Source organism: Gossypium hirsutum, chromosome D06 (genome assembly GCF_007990345.1).
Source record: "Gossypium hirsutum isolate 1008001.06 chromosome D06, Gossypium_hirsutum_v2.1, whole genome shotgun sequence".
NCBI lineage: Eukaryota > Viridiplantae > Streptophyta > Magnoliopsida > Malvales > Malvaceae > Gossypium > Gossypium hirsutum.
Window position 1 is genome coordinate 23,700,608 of NC_053442.1, and position 21,917 is coordinate 23,722,524.

The following is a 21,917-nucleotide window of genomic DNA, read 5'->3' on the forward strand; positions in this document are numbered from 1 at the left end:
ATGTAATCATAACCAAAACAAAACAAAACGCGTTAGCACAAAGCAAAAGCAAACAAGAAAATAAAGTACCTATTCGGGTGACCACTAGGGGTTTGAAGTGGTTCTACCTAGGGTGGGCTCCTAAGGTCTTCTACATGTGGTTTGGTTCTAAAGTTGAGGTACCCGAACCAGTAGATTCATCGATCCTCACCCATTATAGGCTCATACGGACTGAGTTCGGTTCAGGGGAATACATTTCCCTATGGCTACACGAGATGAAAATCTCACGAAGACATAGGTACGGATGTATCCCGAAAGCGATCCACTATCCTATGCGGAGGTGAAAACCTCACGAAGGAATAGTTTCTCACTCCTACTTAAAGGGGTAAAATCGTCCAACTCATGTAATGCACGATGCAAAAACAATAACAGACTTATACCAACCAAGAAAGCATACCATGATGGAGACAATAAATGCAAAGGGGAATCGTGAAGTTTAAAACAAAATTTGATTTTTTGACCGTAGGAAAAAAAATTAATCAATTTATTACTCAACTCTCAAAACCAGTCCCCAAAGGAGTCGCCAAGCTGTCGAAACCATTTTTTTGAAAAACGGGTCGACTTGGATTTCGAAAATGAAAACGAACATGGGAGTCGCCACCAATCCTTTTTATTTAGGTGTGATCGGATCACCTCATAATTTAATCTTTTTAATAAAAGTTTAAATATACTAAAACGATAATTTTTGGTCTATAAAATCAAGAAAACGGGTTCGGGAGTCGGTTACGCACGAGGAAGGATTAGCACCCTCGATACGCCCAAAATTGGTACCTAATTGATTACTTAATGTCTTAAGTATCGAAAGTCAAAAATTTGAAAGGAAATTTAAAATACGATCCCTCTTTTATTAATGCTATTAAAAAAACACTTGAATAAATTGAAACAAATATTAAAGACTCTCTTGTCTCGAGATAGCAAAATGTCACATCCCGTATGTTAGGACGGGACACATTGAACCTTTGAGAATGAACTTGCCTTTAATTTTTAAAACTCATGCAGTGAAGTTTAAAAAGGATATCCAATTGTTTAAGTCAGATGAAGAAATTGAAGCCCATTATGTTAGGGCACAATTTTTCAAAATCCCAAACATTGAATATTGCCTTTATTATTTGTTAGAAAAATCCTCATCTCGAGAAAACAACATCTCATATCCAATGCGTTAGGACACAAGGTATTGAATTCCCGAGAATAAGCTTTTTATTTATGTGTTTTGATTAAATAATATTTTCAATTATTTAGATTCAACGAAGAAAATTGGAACCCAATACGTTAGGGTTCAATCCTCTCGAAGATCCAAAATATCGAGTATTGCATTATCTTATGGATAAAACAATTTTAATGCTTAAATTAAATGCAATCCCCTTTTTAAGAAAAATGATGGAATGATAATGTCACGTGAAAAGATAATTCGCAGGCCAAAACGTACACTAATGAATAACAAAAAATCAACATATACGATTAAACAATACAATATTCATAAAAGCAAAAGTCTCATATTTCACATTAAGCAAATATTAACATCAACATTCAAAAGCTATTGCTAAAAGCTAATCTTAAAGGAAGTACCAAGCAAATTAACATGTATAAAATGTAACAAGTTTTTAAAATAACTTAAGAAATATGAAAGAAGGAAAATTATAATTAATGAATTATTCGTATAAAAAATCTAAAATGAATAACATATATATATAAATTTTGAAATAAACAGAGTATATAGTAAAATAGGGTTTAAAAATATATATATATAATAAGTGATAAAAATAAATAAATGGTACGTGAAAACGAGTTTTAAATAGCTAATATAAATAAATTTAAAGCAAATAGTATAAAATAATTTTAAAATTAATATATAAAGCAACTAAAAATAAAATAATATATAAAATAACTTAAAAAAATCATTTACAAAGCAAGTTAAAATAACATATAATGAGTTAAATATAATATATAAAAGAGGAATTTTAAAATAAATATATTTAAAGATAATCAAATTTTGAAATAGCATAAATAAAAACAATTTAAACTAAATAACATATATATATATTTTAAAATAGGTACTATATACAAAAGTTTAAAATATATAAATAAAGTAATGTAAAAATAGAAAATAAAATGGTTTAAAATGTAAAATATATTCAAACAATTAAATAAAGGTAAAGGATCGAATTGAAACTACAACAAAATATGGGGGTATAAATAATAAATAATGAAAGGATGCCAGGGACCATATTAAAATGCGCATGAAGAAACAGGGATCTAAACAGAAAATATCCCAGTCTCTTCTATGCGCAGCGTTTTGATAGGGACTAAAGAGAGGCAAATATAAAAAATGTGGTGCAATTCGCAAATAAAAAAAATAAGGGCCGAATTGTAGTACGCCTCAAAAGTGGAAGGACTAAGGGAATAAATATCCTAAGACTCAGAAACACGCAGATCCCCCAAGAGCGGGTTAGGTAGCATGCGGGTCATAACCTAAACGACATCGTTTCGGCGCCTATGAGCCCTTGCTCAAAACGGCGCCGTATGGTAGCACTATTTAAACCAAATTTTCTTTTTTAAAACAAACATTTACATCCCTAAAATAAAAAGAAATCTAAAGTTTCTCTGCTAGGGTTTCGGCCCTAGCTTTTACACCGCAACTCCGCCACGATTCCACCGTGAATGGTGGTCGGAGCCTTACCACAAAGGGATTTTTGGCTCCTTTTCGCGTGGATACGAAGGCGTCGCGAGGTAAGACTTCCTTTTTTACCTTTTTTATTCACTTACTGTATTATTTTTTGAAAAAAAATGAATCGAAACAAAGAGAAAAGGAAATAAACGAAAATCTACCTTCAAACTATTTTGTTGTATTCAAATATTTTTTAGTTTTTTTATTTGATTCGTGAATAAAAAAAATCCCCTTTATTGATTCTGAAAATGGCTTTATATAGCCGAAAAAATGAAAGAAATAAAAGAAATCAAAATTTTTTTACAACTGCTATTTGTTATTTTTTGTGTATTGGTGCTGCGTTGTTTGTTTTCTGTTTGTTGGTGTGTATAGAGGCCAGCTGGAGGACGCACGCGCGCAGTGGTGCAACATGCGCGGGGGAGGGCCTGGGTTCTGCGGCGCCGCTGGTTGCTAATGGCTGCCCTACGATTTCTAGGAACTGGTTTGGGCTGAATCAAGTTATTGGGTTTGGGTAAATTGGGTTTTTATGTTGGTTTTTATAATTGTATTGGGCCTGGGGAAAAAATTGGGCATTATAAAATCTACTTACTATATGTTTAAACTCATATGTATCATGGATGGACCTACTAACTTGTGAGTTTGATGGTGTTTGTATAGGCTTTTACTAAGCTTATGGTATTGGTAATGACATTATTCTTGTTTTTATCAATTGTGCTAATGAAATGGTAAGTTTTGTTTGAGTTTATACGAGCTTACTAAGCACTCATTGTTTACGTAGTTATTTTCTTTTGTTTTTATAGATTACCGGAAGCTCGATCAGTTGGAAGCTTGTCAGGGATCAATCACACTATCCAGTAATCATTTTGGTAGTTTTTTGTGTATTTTGGCCAAGGTTATAAATGGAATGTATAGGACCTTTGGTAGTGGTATGTCTTGAATGTATTAATGGTTGATTTGGTATGTATATGCCTATAAAGATTATGTTTGTTTTATTGGATTTGTAATGCCTTGTTAAGTCAGGTCATTTTGGCAACTTTTAGGTAATTGAAATGCATGATCTTTTGGTATGTTTTTGATGGCTTGTAAATGGTCACATATGATATCATTTGGTAGATAGAATAGCTAAGTTCTATGTTTGAAATGTGACTATGTTCCTTTGTTTTGATCAATGATGTTTTGACACAAATGTGGTGCCTTTGAATGGCATATTGGTTAGATGAAATAGGATGCCTGAAATGGTATGTTTATGAGTGTTTGAATGATTTTTAGGTCAATTGAATGTTTGCATTTTTGGGATGGATGGTTAGGTGTGTTTCGACCTGAAATAGAATGTTTTTAGGGTCAAAATATGGATCACACGGCCTAGGACACGGGTTGTCACACGGCCATGTGATGCACACAGCCTGGCTACACGACTGTTTGTAATTTGTAAAATCTAGTGTTTCAAGTTAGTAAGTTGCACGGCCTGGGACACAACCGTGTGTGGCAACTCAGAGAGTTACATGATCTGGCATACAACCTGCGACACGGCCATGTGACTCAACTTAGTGAGTTACACAGGTGAGGACACGGGTTGGGACACAGCCATGTGTCCCTTTGTACGGTTGTTACATGGCTTGGCCATACATCCGTGTGACCCTTATTTTCAAAATTTGTATCTTTTTCCCAAATTTCCTGTTTTGTTTCAAATTAGTCTCGAATTGCTTCTAAGCTATTTTTAAGGCCTTGAAGGCTCGATTTAGGGACCAAATGCATATGTTTGATTGTTTTTTAATAAGTTTAATTTATTTAATGTTATGATGATAAATATTTTCCAATTTTTTGATAATGCTCCGTATTCCTAATTCAGCGACGGAGACGGGTTAGGGGTGTTACAATCAATACCTACAAAAAATGTATCGATACCATCCCCTAGTATTGATAGGATTTTAAGGTTCAATGTTTTGAAATTTTTTTAAGAAATTACCCTAGTATCGATACCCATAAAAAATTATCGATAATCTTAATCAAGTGTCGATAGGTTTCTCCAGGTAAAAAAGGGCCAATAGTCACTAAATTGGACATTAAATGCTTTAAGAATTGATACCCATAAAAAAGTATCGATAACTATTGTTGCAGGTAACATTAATGCTCTGGTCTTTTACATCCCTATGGCTCTATTCAATTTCACAACAACCACAACGGTTGGAAACCAATTTGGGAGTATAAATACCAACTTCAAAAGGTTCAAAAACAAAAAGAGAGTGCAAAAAGATCAAAAAGCTATCCTGTCAACCTTTGTGCTTAAAATTATTCACATTTTTCTTGTATACACTTGTTTGCATTCATTTTTTTCTATTAAATCAAGTGTTTTGTTTGTATTAGTGCTTAATTGGAAAACATCATAATCCTGTAAGGATTATTTCTTTGTTTGCTTTTTTGTTTTCTCTTTTGAGAGGCTTTGTATCTTAAGATTTGGGTAGAAATTTTAAAAGAGTTGTAAGGTTAAACCTTTTCCTTAGAGGTTCATCAAATTAATGAATTTGAGAAAATCCTTAGTTGTGGAAAGCTAAAGTAGTGGAGTAGGCAATTGGGGATGAACCATGCTAAATTCTTGTGTTCATTGTTTCATACATTATTCTCTTGCTTTAACAAAATTTTAAGGCCAATTGACCCCCTCTTGGCTATTGATCTGCCACAATTTGTTGTAGCAGATGAAACCACTTTCGTACTTAAGGAGCTCGTATAAAAGCAATTTAGTTATATTTTTACTTAGTGTTCATCTTTACTTAATACATAATAGAAAGTGTAATTTGAGCCATTTATATTACATTAGGGGCCAAAATAGGCCTACAAGAAGGCTAATGTATTTGGTAAGTGTTTAAGAGTGTTCAGGACATCATTTGGAGGCATAAGAACACGAGATTAGCCGTAATGTTGAAACACAGAGTGTTGATGTCGCAACATAGTGAACAAAGCACTTAAAAGGAGAAAACGACCTTCAGTGTCGTGACATAGACGGAGTGTGTCATGATACAGCCTTGCAATCCATCCTCAACTTGTAAACTGCCATCAGTGATGCGATACAGACTAGAGGTTATCGCGACACCGCCTTGACGAGGGGAATTAATGAGCCAATGGCATTTTTGGTTCACACAACAAGCTTTAACTCAAAAACGTTAACCGAATTAGGTCAATGGATGACAACCAACCTCAAGCTAATAAATAGACAACTTTAAACACTTCATAAACAAATTTTATTCAAGTTTTAGTTTACAACTTTATTTAGTTTTACTTTTCAATTCTCCTTAGTTTATTTTGTACTTACGTTTATTATCATTTGTAATTCCATTCTAGCTTTTATTTTCTTTCTTCGTGGAACTCTATTTATGGATTCATCAACTCTTCGTCGATTGTTGTTCATACAATTATTAATATATATCAAGATTCTTCTTAAACTTTATCCTTGATCTGTTATTTATGTTTGTTTTTTAATCAAGTTAATGATGTTTATTAGATCCATGAGGAACTAATACCTTAATGAGAGATTAGTGAGTGGACGTAGGAGTAATTAACTCTTATGTAGGGTTTCTTAGCGGATCAACTTGTAGCATACCTCTTCTTGATTAATTTGTTGATTGAATTTAGTAAGATAATACAGGTGTTAGAGGCAATTCTTTTGACATGAATAGGTTAAATCCTTGTATTGCTCGACTTGTTATTAAGATTACTTATTTTGAATTTAACTCTGCATTACTAACATGGATTTCTTCAAATCTCAAGTTTAACAGTTACAAAGAATAGGACCCCATAGTCTTCCTCCAATAGTTTGAGCAATTATGTAGCACTATTGTTTACGCTGATGTGTCAGTAGAAGCTATCAAATTGTTACTTATTCCATTTGCCTTAGAAGGACAAGCAAAGGCTTGGTTAGATGTGCTACCTCCGACACTATTACTACCTGGACTGAATTTGTACAATTATTCCTACGATGAGTTGTACTAATGACTATAGTAATTAGCACATATGATGAGTTATCTAAATTCAAGAAAGATGTTATTGAGACATTGGGACAAGCATGGGACGGATTTAAATTGATTACTCGGTCAAATTGGGAGGGGACATTAACCTTACAATATAATTGCAACATTTCTATGATGGGTTGGATGGACAAAATAAACGATAATTTGATATTATAGCTGGAATAAGTATTTAGTCAAAAATGAGTCATGAAATAGTTGACCTGTTGGAAAAAGTCAGTAGCAATGATTATACATAAGGTGTCAGTCGAAGGATGGAAACTGCTAAAACAATAGAGTTTACATCCTAAGAAGGAGTAACGAATAACCCAAAAATAGAAATGTTGAAAGCAATCAAGCTAAAAAAGGATGAGATAGAAGAGGAAATGATCGATGGTCCAGAACAAAAAAAAAGATGAATTGGCTCTTCAACTCGACTTGTGGAGTAAAAGTAAGGAACAAACATAACAAGTAAATCCAACTACAACTAAAATGATCCCTTCTATTATCAAACCACTTATTCTAGAATTGAAACCTTTACCTAATCATCTGAAATATGGATACTTAGGATAGCATAATACTTTGCCAATCATTATTGTCACAGGGTTGTCCACAGAACAAGGAGCATTACTAGGCGTGTTGAAAACACACAAAAAAGAAATTGGATGGACTATTGTAGACATTAAGGGAATTAATCTGGCACTATGTCAACACAAGATTAGATTAGAAGAAGGAAAGAAAATAGTGGTAGATGCACAACAATGTTTAAATCCAGCCATGAATGAGGTGGTAAAAAATGAATTACTTAAGTGGCTGGATGTTGGTCTCGTCTATACAATTTCTGATAGTGAATGGGTGAGCCCTAAATAGTGTGTCCCACAAAAAAGAAGATTGACAGTCATTGAAAATGAGAAGAATGAGTTAATTCCAACCAGGACAGTAACTGAATGGAGGGTATGCATTGATTATCGAAAATTAAACCCTTCCCTTCATTTGTCAGATGCTTGACAGATTAGTCGGAAAAGAATATTATTGTTTCCTTGACAGGTACTTTGGATACCATCAAATCTCCATACATCCCAATGATCAAGAAAACACTACTTTTATATTCTCTTTTGGTACTTATGCTTTTAAGCCCATGCCGTTCGGATTATGCAACGCCTCAACAACCTTTATGAGATGCATGACTGTTATTTTTGCCAACATGTTGGAAGAAGGTCTAGATGTGTTTATAGACAATTTTTTAGTATATCGAGATTCCTTCCGAGAGTATTACCTTGAAAATATATTGAGAAGATGTGAAGAAACCAACTTAGTACTTCATTACGAGAAACCTCATTTTATGGTAAAAGAATGATATATTTTAGGGCATCAAATTTCCAAGAAAGGGTTGGAAGTGGATAAAGTAAAATTGAAGTCATCAAGAACTTGCCAATCCCTACGATGATCCGTTGGGTAAGAAATTTCTTAGATCATGTTGGCTTCTATAGGCGATTTATTAAAAATTTAGCTCACATCTCAAAGCCGTTAAATCAACTACTACAAAAGGAAACACCCTTCATATTTAATCAAGAGTGCACCCAAGCTTTTAAGGTAATAAAAAAAACTTGTCTTTTCCCCTATTATTATTAATCTTGATTGGTCGGGATATGTTGTTATTATGTGCGATGCTAGGGATTATGCTGTAGGGGCAGTGTTGGGGCAGAAAAGAAACAGGACATTTTGCACTACTCACTATACAAGTAAGACATTAAATTCAACACAGTGTAATTATACTACTACTGAAAAAGAAATGTTTGCTATTGTGTTCGCATGTGAAAAAAATCATCCTTATTTAATGGAAAATAGAGTATATGTCTACACTAACCACTCTGCTTTGAAATATGTTATGAAAAAGAAAGAAAAAAAGCTCGATTAATGAGGTAGGTTTTATTTCTTCAAGAATTTGACCTACGGATAATAGATCGAAAAGGAACAAAAAATCAAATTGTGGATCACTTGTCTAGAATAGATAATGAAACAGAAAAGGAAAATTTTGAAGAGATAAAAAAACTTTCATTGATGAGCAGTTATTTAAGGTAGAGTCGTATGAAGAAAGGTATAAAGATAATAAAATGCCATGGTTTCTTGATTACGTCAACTACATAACTAGAGAGGGTTTTCCAATAAATGCTTCTTAGCAACAAAAGAAGAGAATTATACACGAATCAAAAAAATATATTTGGGAGGAACCATATGTTTTCTGGCAATGTGTAGATCAATTAGTCCGAAGATGTGTAGCTAAAGAGGAGATAAATTATATTTTACAAGGGTGACATACTTCACCATGTGGCAGACATTTAAGAGGAAAGAGGACTGCCCAGAAAATATTACAATCAAGATTCTATGGGCCCACTATGAACAAATATGCTTACGAATTTGTACAAAGATGCGATAGATGCCAACGAACCGGAAGTATATCAAAAAGGGATGAAATGCCTTAGACAAGGATCCTTGAGGTAGAAATATTTGATGTATGGGGAATGGATTTTGATAGGACCTTTCCCAAGTTTATTCGGGAATCATTACATTCTATTAGCCATAAATTATGCCTCTAAATAGGTTGAGGCAACAGCCTTGCCCACAATTGATACAAGGTCAATAGTCAAATTTTTGAGAAAAAATATATTCTCAAGATTTGGAACTCCCGAGCTCTTGTGAGCGATGAATGATCTCATTTTTTGCAATAAACAGTTCAAAATAGCCTTGGCTAAATACAGTGTAAGGCGCCGAATAATGACAACATACCATCCTCAAGATAATGGACAAGCAGAGGTGTCTAATCGAGAAGTCAAACAAATATTAGAGAAAATAGTTAGTCCAAATAGAAAAGATTCGGTACACAGATTAGATGATGCATTATGGGCATACAGAACAACATACAAAACCCCCTTAAGTATGTCCCCTTACAAGCTTGTGTACGGAAAAAATGTCATTTGCAAATTAAATTACAAAAGAAAGCATTCTGGGCAATAAAATAACTGAGCCTAGACCCCAAGTTACCAAGCAGGAAAGATTAGTTCAATTGCAAGAACTAGAAGAGTTTCAGTTTATGGCTTATGAAAATGTGAAACTATATAAAGAAATGAGTAAATTCAGGCACGATGCAAGGATAAAGAAACAAGATTTCTTATCAGGACTGAAGGTATCTTGTTAAACTCAAGATTAAAATTATTTCCTAGCAAATTAAAATCAAGATGGGCAGGGCTGTACATTATAAATTAGGTTCCATCCCATGGTGTCAAAGAGCTCATTGGAAGTGGGGGACAAACTTTTCTTGTCAATGACCAAAGGGTAAAACATTATTTTGGAGGAACAACTAAATAGGTCATTGAAACACAAGATTTGCAATGCAAAGTCATACGGAACCAGAATGAAGGAAAACTACGAAAGAAAATTGGGAGGTGAATGAAATTTTATCTCTAGATGATTCTAGTTCCTACGGGGAAAGAATTGAATTAAGAAATGAATGCTCCACCAAAGGACTAGAACAATCCAAGGCAATCGAAAACTATTCTTCATGTCATGACATCGACTCCCCATGTCACAATACTAGAATAAATACGATACAGGCAAACTGCTCTCGACATCGCGACACTAATTGGGGATGTCGCGACACCCCAACATAACCTGATTATTTCGGCTGCACTAACTTATGACGTAATAGTAGAGGTATTTTAGTAGGATTCAAACTGGCAAGATAGTATATTTTATTATAAAAAGGGATCTTAACCTATTATTAACTTCTAACTTTTATTATCACCTAGTTCAGCAATTCTTGAAATGTGAAAACCCCATATCAAATTCATAAAACCTGCAAGTCTTGGAATTAAAGTTCATTACGCATCTTTAAGAACAACATCACAAGTGAACTGACAACAACAAAGGGAATATTCACAGAAATCAGGTTTAATTCCATTAATCTTAACTCTGTTTGATATCACGAATACCACTGTTTATTTCAGGATAGAAGATGTGGACAAATATCTACTCCGTCTTCAACCCAAAACGTTCATCCAAGAATAGGGTTTTGATCCTTTGATGGAAATATACAAAGGAATATAGGAAATAGTAACCGAACGTGAATGGACTACCTTCTGTTTAGCACCAAACGAACCGACATTAATACAGTAATGCAAGAATTCTACTTAGCGCTAAAACAAAGAGGCGAAATGGTCGTATAATGAGATGCTAGCATATTTTCTGGAGTTTTAATCTTGCATATTTTCCAATAAGAAATATTTTCCAATATTATGACGCATCATACTACTTACATGATTTTTTGTTCAAAACTAATTTACATCAGTTCAAAAACATAGATATGGAGAAGGTTGTAGTACATTTAACTGAAGGTAGAGAAGAATGGACGTATCAGAAGGGCGCTAATCTCCCAGTGACATTTAATTAAGCATTGCACTAATCTCCTAGTGAAATTTAATCAAGCATTAAGGGCCCCTTATACCGCAAATCTAGATGCAATTTATTTGTTCTAGAGTATTACCTATTTTTGACATCTCTATTATCAATCCTTTACAAACTACTTTGGTATATGCGATACTACAGAAGAAACAAATATTCATTGGCACGTGGATTTATCACAGTATGCTTGAGTGTATGTGGGATCAAACAAAGGGAACATTCTTCCCACATTTAATAATAAAGCTAAGTAAGGAAGTAGGAGTCCCCATGGAACCAATAGAAAGATGGATGAACCCTCAAAAGAAATTAAGAGGGGATAGGACATATAAGCAATTTGGCATACTCCACAAAAAACAAATTGAAAAGAGAAGGAAACGAGGATTAGAAGAGGGAGATGGAAGAGTTGAAACCTAACCTTTTCTTTAAAAAAAATTATGACCTCAACATGAAGAAAGCACTACAATTATAAGCATAAATGAACACGGAAGGAGATTTCCACCATAAGGTCTTAGTAAGGTCACGATTAATCGGGTAACTTCGTTCATTATATACTTGAGGGTTGCACATTAGGAACAATGTGCTATCTAAAGTGTGGGGGCTAACAGAAATTTATGTTTTATTTTTAGGACTTCTATGATTTTTTATGACTATTTTTATTTTTCTTCTCAAAAGTGTGCTTCAGCTTGTCGAAATACAAGTGACTGGTTAGGAGCATGTATATAGGTTGATTGTATTTAGTATAAATTTGGCATGATAGTGAATGATTTTAAGTTTTCAATTATTAGACTAATAAGTTCTATATATTACACTTTAAATATACATTAAGTAATTGAATATACCAAATAATAGAAAGAAGATAGGGAAACGAGCATGCTAGTATGAATAATAAATGGTTAGAATTGTAATTGTTTGATCAATTAAATTTGTGAATGTTGAGATACCTAGGGATGACCTAAGGAATTATTTGGTATAACCTAGAGCCAAAAAGTCAACCTTATTCATCAATCTTTAGTACTCATATTTGAGCTAGAAAACTCTTCTTGATGAACTTTCATACAAAATTCGAAACTGAAACACGAATTTGTAGTTACCCTTCTTCTTTGGTCTCTGATTGCACAGACTTAGACATCGAGTCATATGTATTGAGGGATAGGTAGAGACAAAATAATGGTTTTGTAAAATTAGGGTGGAATAGGAAGAAGTAGTGTGATATAGTGATTATAGGTCTAGCTAAAATGCGTAAAACAAAAGAAAAATTTAGAAAAATTCAAAACGATTAAAAAGAGTACTTGAATGATGAAAAAACATTATGAGTGAGACATGTTGAAAAACTCAAAAGTGACTCAAAAACAATGTCACAAAATTAGAAAACTCAATAATTAATGCACAAAAGCTCGTAAGCTGACCATAGTTACTTTATCATGTTGTGACTTCTTACATGGAGAAATAAGGTGAGAGATAGGCGATGAATGGGAAAGAGTCACTAAGGGGGAGAATAGGGGACAATACGATGTGCCACACTAATTTCATGCTTGAAACTGTTTTGATGCTTCTTATTCATGAATTTCATACAAACCTTAAGCCTCAGAACATTACAAGTCGAAAAGTACTATGTGACCTAGGTAAATCAATTTGTGAACAGACATTGTATTGAGTAATTACAATAATAAATGTTTGTATTCTACTATGATAATCAAATTACATGTATGATTTCTTGATGTATTAATATATTTGAGGACCTTGTTACTTATATACATTGTAATGTACTAAACTTAGGTGTTTGAAGTTGAGTGTGGTAAGTCAGTTACATATCATGCAAGAATTATGTGTATTTATGATTATACCTTGTTACATTGTTCCAAAACTTATCTCTGTATCATACTTGCTCAAGGGTCATCTTTTAGATTTATCATTTTTAGTTTTCTTGCTTGAGGACAAGCAATGACTTAAGTATGGGGGAGTTTGATTTGTCGCAATTCATTGTAGTAGATTAAACCATTTTTCGTACTTAAGGAGCTCATTTAAAAGAAATTTAGTTATGTTTTTACTTGGATTTCATATTTAGTTTATAAATAATAAAAAATGTAATTTGAGCCATTTATATGACCTTAAGGGACAAAATAGGCCTACAGAAAAACCAATGTATTCTGTAAGTGTGCGGAATTTCATTCGAAGGCATAGGAACACGAGATTGGTCGTGATGTTGCAACATAAAGTGTCGATGTCACAACATAGTGAGCACAGCACTCAAAAGGAGCAAACTGCCTTCAATGACACTACATAGACAGAATGTGTCATGACACAACCCTGCAATCTAGCCTAAGCTTATATTGCCATCAGTGCCAAGACACAGGCCAGAGGGTGTCGTGACCCTGCCTTGACGAGGGAAATTAATGACACAAGGGTGTTTTAGTCCACAAAACAAACTTTTACATAAAAACATCAGTTGAATTACGTCAATGGACGACAACCAACCCTAAACCAATAAATAGACTACTTTAAACACTTCATAAACAATTTTTATTCAAGTTTTAGCTTTCAGCTTTAATTAGTTTTACATTTTAGTTCTCTTTAGTTTATTTTGTACTTAGGTTTATGTTCATTTATAATTCCATTCTAGATTTTATTTTCATTGGTCGTGAAACTTGATTTGTGGATTCATCAACTATTCGTGGATTGTTTTTCACAAAATTATCAATATATATCAGGATTTTACTTAAACTCTATTCTTAATCTATGATTTATGTTTTTTTCTTTAACAAAGTTGATGATTTTTATTAGATTTATGATAAACTAACCCATTAACGAGAGATTAGCGAGTGGACGTGGGAGTATTTAACTCTTATGTAAGGTATATTAGTGGATTAGCTGGTTGGGATAGGAAGAAATTTAAAACCCTAGGCCTGACAACCCTAGGAAGTCATCTAGGTGGGAATAAACCCAAAATTGGTATTGCCTATCTGTGAACACATTACCCAAATCCGGTCTGGATTGTGAGGTCGAGAGATAAGTAGTTCTTGCTGACTCTTTAGTTTAATGGAGGATCGAGAAATCCTTATAGTTTAATGACTAGTTGATTGAATAGAACCCGAAATAGGAGTTAGTTATGACCATCAAAGCGAGTTAGTCTTCCATCATTAGAATTAATAAATTCTACAAATCATTTTCCCATATTTATTTTTATGCATTTTAATTATATTAATAAAATATGCTTTTTCATCATCGTAAGATTCATTGTAATATAATTTAATTAAATTACTAATTAGATCTATTAACGTAAGAGTTAGGATTAGTTTAGTTTTACCTCCCTTGGGTACGATCCTCGGAGTACTACAATACTTCATTGTATAAATCTATTTTACAATCTAACTTGTATACTTGTGGAAACCACCTAACGATAATATTTGGTTGCAGGATTTACACTCTAGGCGTTAGTATGTCCAAAGGCGGTCAATTATTTCGGTTGATTGGTCGAGCATAATTTATATCCCCTATTAATATGACTCAGACATAAACAAATACACAAATCCAATCAACACACCAATTCGGCACCCAGTGGCTCATCGGAACATCTAAAATAAGCAAATTATGTAACACCCCGCACCCGAAACCGACACCGGAGTCGAACACGAGGTGTTAACTGACTTTAACCCCTTATAAAATTTATTTTCCAGACACTACCCAATCTGTGTACTAGTCGTTTTAAAAATCATATCTTGAGTTTCGAAAATCGAAAATCAGTTCCGTAATTTTTCCCAGAAACTAGACTCATGTGCCCATCTATGTAATTTTTTCTAGAATTTTTGGTCCGGTCAATTAGTACAGTTTATTAGTCAAAGTCTCCCAAGTTGCAGGGGTCGACTACACTGACCTTTGCCCAATACGACTTGGATATCTCCCTCCACGGGGCTTCAATACTGATGCTGTTTGTTTCTATGAAAACTAGACTCAGAGAGGAATCTGTACATATATGGTACGACCCCTAATTATCTCTGGTTAATTTATAATGAATTTCCAAAGTCGGAGCAGGGAGTCCAGAAACCGTTCTGGCCCTGTCCCAAAAAAATCTGATTATCTCTTAATATACTACCCATATGATCTTTTCGTTACTTCCTCATGAAAACAGACTCATCGAGCTTCGATTACATAATTTATTCATCAATTAATTCCACTCCTACTATTTTTAGTGATTTTTCAATCTCATGAAACTGCTGCTGCCAGCATCTGTTACGAAAGTAACTAGGTCCATTTCATGCCTACCCTTGATCCAACTCAATTGAACATTCGTGCCATTTTCGCATGGCTTAAAGTTTACATGCCAAAGTTCAAACACAACGTAATAGCTTATACATGCCAAAATGTTCTTCTAAGCCAACTAAGAAGAAAGTACCAAAACTTGCTATCCGGTGTGATGACTTCGATGACGGCCCGACCCCGCAAAATAGATGAGTCCAAGCAACCTATAATGGGTGACAAGGAAACATCGAGTGAGTTTATAACTCAGTAAGTCATAAGCAATGCACTACCATCTATCAATAACATTATCACAAGAGGAAACAAAATGGAACGAGACAATTTACTCCATCCATACCGAACCATACCATAGTTCCTCCAACCTATCGATTCAATTTCATATCAATTCATGCATTCACATTCTATATACTCATCAATAGGACATTGAAGCATTTTCATAAATCGATTTATTTTCGTTACAATCAAACGACTAAACGGCCTTTCACCCATCCTACGATAAATTTTATGTACATGACTTCAAGTATATTTGTCACATAGGTTCGAACTTACCGAGCTCAACACCAAGTATAAGCATAGCACCTATTAGCCACGTACTCAAGACACTTACCCGATCCGCTGTCCGCGATCGACTCAATAGTGTCGCACACATAGTGTCCATAATGATTCACGATTGTATATTGAGTCCGCACACTCAGTGCTATATAATCAACTCGCACACTTAGTGCTACGTAATCAAATCGCACACTTAGTGCTACATAGTCAAACTCGCACACTTAGTGCTACATAGTCAAACTCGCACACTTAGTGCCGCATGGTCAATTCGCACACTTAGTGCATCATATTCATTTCGCACACTTAGTGCAACATAGTCAAATCGCACACTTAGTGCTGTACAATTTAATCCCGCGCACTTAGCGCCAATCTCATGGTCATAAATGGTTATACCCGCACGTTTAGTGCCGAGATCAACAACTCAGTACATCTTACCTCTTTTCTTTTCATTCAACAATTTCATCATCACATACGTACATGCATATATATATATGTATATTTATTCATTCCATTCAGCATCAATACATAAACATTATGACCATTTGAAATAATACCAACTACATGCTTAATGACTTACTTTATGTTGGGTAAAATAATTCTGAGTCGGCTACTCGATGACCTTCGATTTCCCCTTGTTGGACGCCTCTCCTTTAGGTTCTTGAGCTTAAACAATAAATCAGCTAGTTTAGCCATCTTGCTAAACATTAATAATTCAATTACACATGCATATGTATGTTTGTATATTCGGCAACCATCCTCACTAATTACCCATTTAGTCGAGTATACACATAATTAAAGGTAACATCCCGAATGGGCATACTTGTGTATATATACATATATATGTATATATATATACTTCGGAATGGGCATCACAATTAGATTTAACACCACCTTCATACTCAATTAGATGGCCGAATGTATGTATACATGTACAATGTCAACTATAACATCATTTAAACACCTAATTTCATCTCATGAACACTTAATCGAGTTTTCCTAATCTAGCATATTTTCACATCTATTTGTAACATCATGTAAATCCACATATAACTACATTTCTTAAGTTCCACATCTTAATGCCCATTATAGCCACTCCCATAGTCTAAATCTAGCAATCGGCAACACCACCCTTCCACTATGTTAGCCGAATACTCATTCTCTTCCTAGTCCTAAATTCGGCACCTCCAACAAAATAGCTTAACAATTTTCAACTTTCATGCTAACATAACAAGCAACTTAACACATCCATATAACTAGCATGCTAATAGCATCAAGGTATCAACTAGATTTTTTTTTTAAGCTCCTTAGCCGAATCCTAACTCTCCAACAACCCCAAATCCAACCATGGAATAGATAGAATCTAGACTCATCACCCAAAGGTAGTGTAAGCTTCCAAAAATATCATTGAACATACCTTGATCTAAAGGACCACCTTGGCCGAATCTTGCTTCCTCTTCTTCCTCTAGTTAGAACAATTGCAAAAGAAAGAAAACATGAACACTCCTTCTTCCCTCCTTATTAAGCATTCAAACTCCCTCATTTTTCATGCCACAACATCAAACACTCCCCCTAGGAACAAGCAATGGCCGAATTCTTTCCAAGTTTTTTTTTTCTCCCCTTCTTTTTCTTGGTTTTTCGGCTAGGAGATGGCAAGTATGACACCCATTTTTTTTTGTTCCCTTTTCTATTATTATCCCCATCATTTGTTCACCAAAAGAAAACATATTAAATTAGAATGAGTGGAGCATCATCACTCCTTGGCCGGCCACCATGAATTTTATGGGCAATTTGACATGCAAAGCCATGCTTCCTCACCCTATTATTAATTACTCCTTATAATTCATCTATCATCTTTTCTAACTTCGTCAACTAGGTCCTTTTTGAATTAATTCACAATCCTAATGCTAATATTAAGCATTTAATTTCTCATATATTCACTGTCACACAACAATTTATGCAATTAAAACACGAAAATAAATTTTTTTGGCTCGGTAATGTGGTCTCGAAACCACATTCCGACCAGGGTCTAATTTGGGTTGTCACAACTCTCCCCCACATAAGAAATTTTCGTCCCCGAAAATCTTACCGGTAAATAAATTTGGATATCGATCCTTCATAGAGTCCTCAAGTTCCCAAGTGGCTTCTTCAATTCCGTGTTTATGCCACAGTACTTTCACTAATGAGATTTTCCTGTTTCGTAGTTCTTTTACTTCATGTGCTAAAATACGAACTGGTTCTTCTTCGTAACTTAAATTAGATTGAATCTCGATCTCCGATGGAGGAATTACGTGCGATGGATCGGACCTATATCGTCGAAGCATCGAGACATGAAAAACGTTGTGAATCTTTTCGAGCTCAGGGGGCAAAATTAATCGGTATGCAACGGGTCCAACTCGTTCGGATACTTCGTACGGACCGATGAACCTCGGACTCAATTTGCCCTTACGACCAAATCTAAGCACCTTCTTCCAGGGTGAAACTTTGAGAAATACTTTGTCTCCAACCTGATATTCAATGTCTTTTCTTTTCAAATCCGCATACGATTTCTGACGATCTGTGGCTACCTTCAGACTTTCACGGATTACCTTTACTTTCTGTTCGGCATCTTTAATCAAATCAACTCCGAAAATTTTACTTTCACCGAGCTCAGTCCAAAACAATGGTGTACGGCATTTACGACCGTACAAAGCCTCGTAAGGTGCCATCTTAATACTTGATTGGAAACTATTGTTGTAAGCGAATTCGATCAAAGGTACATACCGTTCCCATGAACCACTAAACTCAAGGATGCAGCATCTCAGCATATCCTCGAGTATCTGAATTATCCGCTCGGATTGACCATCGGTTTGGGGATGAAAAGCGGTGCTAAAATGCAGCTTGGTACCCAAAGCTTCTTGCAATTTCTTCCAAAATCGCGAGGTGAATCTCGGATCTCTATCCGACACGATAGAAATAGGTACTCCATGTAATCTCACAATCTGAGAAACATACAATTCGGCTAGTTTATCCAATGAAAAATCCGTACGCACGGGGATAAAGTGAGCCGACTTAGTCAGCCTATCAACAACAACCCAAATCGCATCCTTCTTACTTGCGGACAATGGCAGTCCGGACACAAAGTCCATTGTGACTCGGTCCCATTTCCACTCGGGTATCATGATCGGCTGAAGTAACCCTGAAGGCACTTGATGTTCCGCTTTCACTTGTTGACATATTAAACATCTCGAAACAAAGTCGGAGATGTCTCGCTTCATACCATGCCACCAAAACCGACGTTTCAAGTCGTTGTACATTTTCGTGCTCCCCGGGTGAATTGACATTCGGCTACAATGGGCTTCGTTCAGGATCATCGGAATGAGTTCCGAATTCCTTGGAACGCACAAACGACTTCTAAACCTCAAACAACCATCATCATCAATCTGAAACTCTGATTCCTTGTTCGGAACACACTCAGCTCGTTTTGCAACCAATTCATCATCGACTTTCTGAGCTTCACGAATTTGATGAGTCAATAATGGTTTGGCTTTTAATTCAGCTACTAACACATTGTCAGGTAGGACAGACAAGTGTACATTCATCGCTCGCAAAGCAAACAGTGATTTCCGACTTAAGGCGTCCGCAACCACATTAGCCTTTCCCGGGTGGTAATCAATGACAAGCTCGTAATCTTTCAACAACTCAAGCCAACGTCTTTGTCGCAGATTCAAGTCTCGTTGAGTCATCAAATATTTGAGACTTTTGTGATCCGAAAACACATGGCACTTCTCACCAAACAAATAATGTCCCATTTTTCAATGCAAACACAATGGCGGCTAGTTCGAGATCATGGGTCGGATAATTTCTCTCGTGTGGCTTCAACTGTCTCGACGCATAGGCCACAACTCGACCTTCTTGCATCAATACGCAACCCAACCCAAGTAGGGATGCGTCACTATAAACGACAAACTCTTTACCCGATTCGGGTTGCACCAAAATTGGAGCTTCAGTCAAATGAGTTTTCAGTTGATCGAAGCTTTTCTGACATTTCTCCGTCCATTCGAACTTAACATCCTTTTGAAGCAACTTCGTCATTGGTGTGGCTATCATCGAGAAACCTTTGACAAATCGTCGGTAGTAACCGGCGAGCCCTAGAAAGCTCCAGACTTCGGTAACATTTCTCGGAGGCTTCCAGTTAAGTATGGCTGAAATTTTGCTCGGGTCAACCCGAATACCCGATGCGGATACCACATGACCCAAGAAGCTAACCTCTCTTAACCAGAACTCACACTTACTGAACTTAGCATATAACTGCTTATCCCGCAAAATTTGCAACACTAGCCTCAGATGCTCAGCATGTTCGGTCTCATCTCTTGAATAGACCAAGATGTCATCAATAAACACAACTACGAACTGATCCAAATACGGCCTGAAGATCCGATTCATCAAATCCATAAACACCGCAGGGGCATTAGTGAGCCCAAACGGCATCACTAAGAACTCGTAGTGACCGTACCTCGTTCTGAAAGCAGTTTTGGGTACGTCCGAATCTCGAATCCGCAACTGATAATAACCCGATCTCAAATCTATCTTTGAAAACACCGATGCTCCCTTTAATTGATCGAACAGATCATCAATACGCGGTAACGGATACTTATTCTTTATCGTCACTTTATTCAGTTGACGATAGTCAATGCACAACCTCATGGTTCCGTCCTTCTTTTTCACGAACAATACTGGTGCACCCCAAGGTGAGAAACTCGGTCGAGCGAAACCTCTATCCATCAATTCTTGCAATTGAGCTTTCAACTCTTTTAACTTGGTTAGTGCCATACGATACGGAGCAATCGAAATTGGCGTAGTTCCAGGTACAAGCTCAATACCAAACTCTACTTCCCGAACAGGTGGCAAACCCGGTAACTCTTCAGGAAAAACATCCGGGTATTCACAAACCACCGGCACCGATTCGGGTTTCTTTTCTAACTCATTGTCATCAAGTACATACGCGAGGTATGCTTCGCACCCTTTCCTTACATATTTCTGGGCCAACATTGCTGATATTACAGCTGGCAACCCCCTTAAGTCCGCAGACTCAACTCGGATTATTTCGTTATTTGCGCACCTCAAATCGATAGTCTTGCTTTTGCAATTCACAACCGCATCATGCGCGGTTAACCAATCCAAACCAAGAATAACATCAAACTCGTCGAACGGCAAAAGCATCAAATCGGCCGGAAAACAGGATTCTCGGATTATTAGAGGGCATCTCTTACACACTTTATCCACAAGTACGCATTGACCCAAAGGGTTTGACACTCGAATTACTAGCTCAGTAGACTCAACAGGTAGAGTCTTACTGGATGCTAAGGTTTCGCATACATATGAATGAGTAGAGCCAGGGTCAATCAATGCAATCACATTAGTATCAAAGAGAGTGAAGGTACCAGTGATGACGTCGGGGGAGGATGCCTCCTCTCGTGCGCGAATGGCATATGCTCTAGCAGGAGTACGGTTCTCGGCGCGATCGGCCGTATCAGAGGCCCCCCTCTGACTACCACCCCTGCCTCCTAAAAATCTCGGTGGTCTACCTCTAGATGTCACTCCACTAGGTCTTGCACCTTGAATCTTATTCTTCTCATCCAGCTCCGTGCAATCTCTAATGAAGTGGTCCTTCGAACCGCATCCGTAACAGGCCCTGCTAGTAGACTTGCCCCAACATTCACCTAGGTGTCGTCTTCCACATTGGGGACATTCAGGTTTCTCGTGACGATTATTGCCCACACTAGCTACTGAAGTAGCTCGGGAGCCCATCGACGGTCTTGCCTTGATAGAAATTCCCGCAGTCGCCCTCGACTTATTAATGTCCTCCCTGAACTTCTTTACAGCTGAGAACGGAGCTTTACCCGTCGATCTTTTACGATAATCTCTAGCTTCAAATTCAGCCTTCCTCTTCTCCTTTCCAAGTTCTTCCGCCT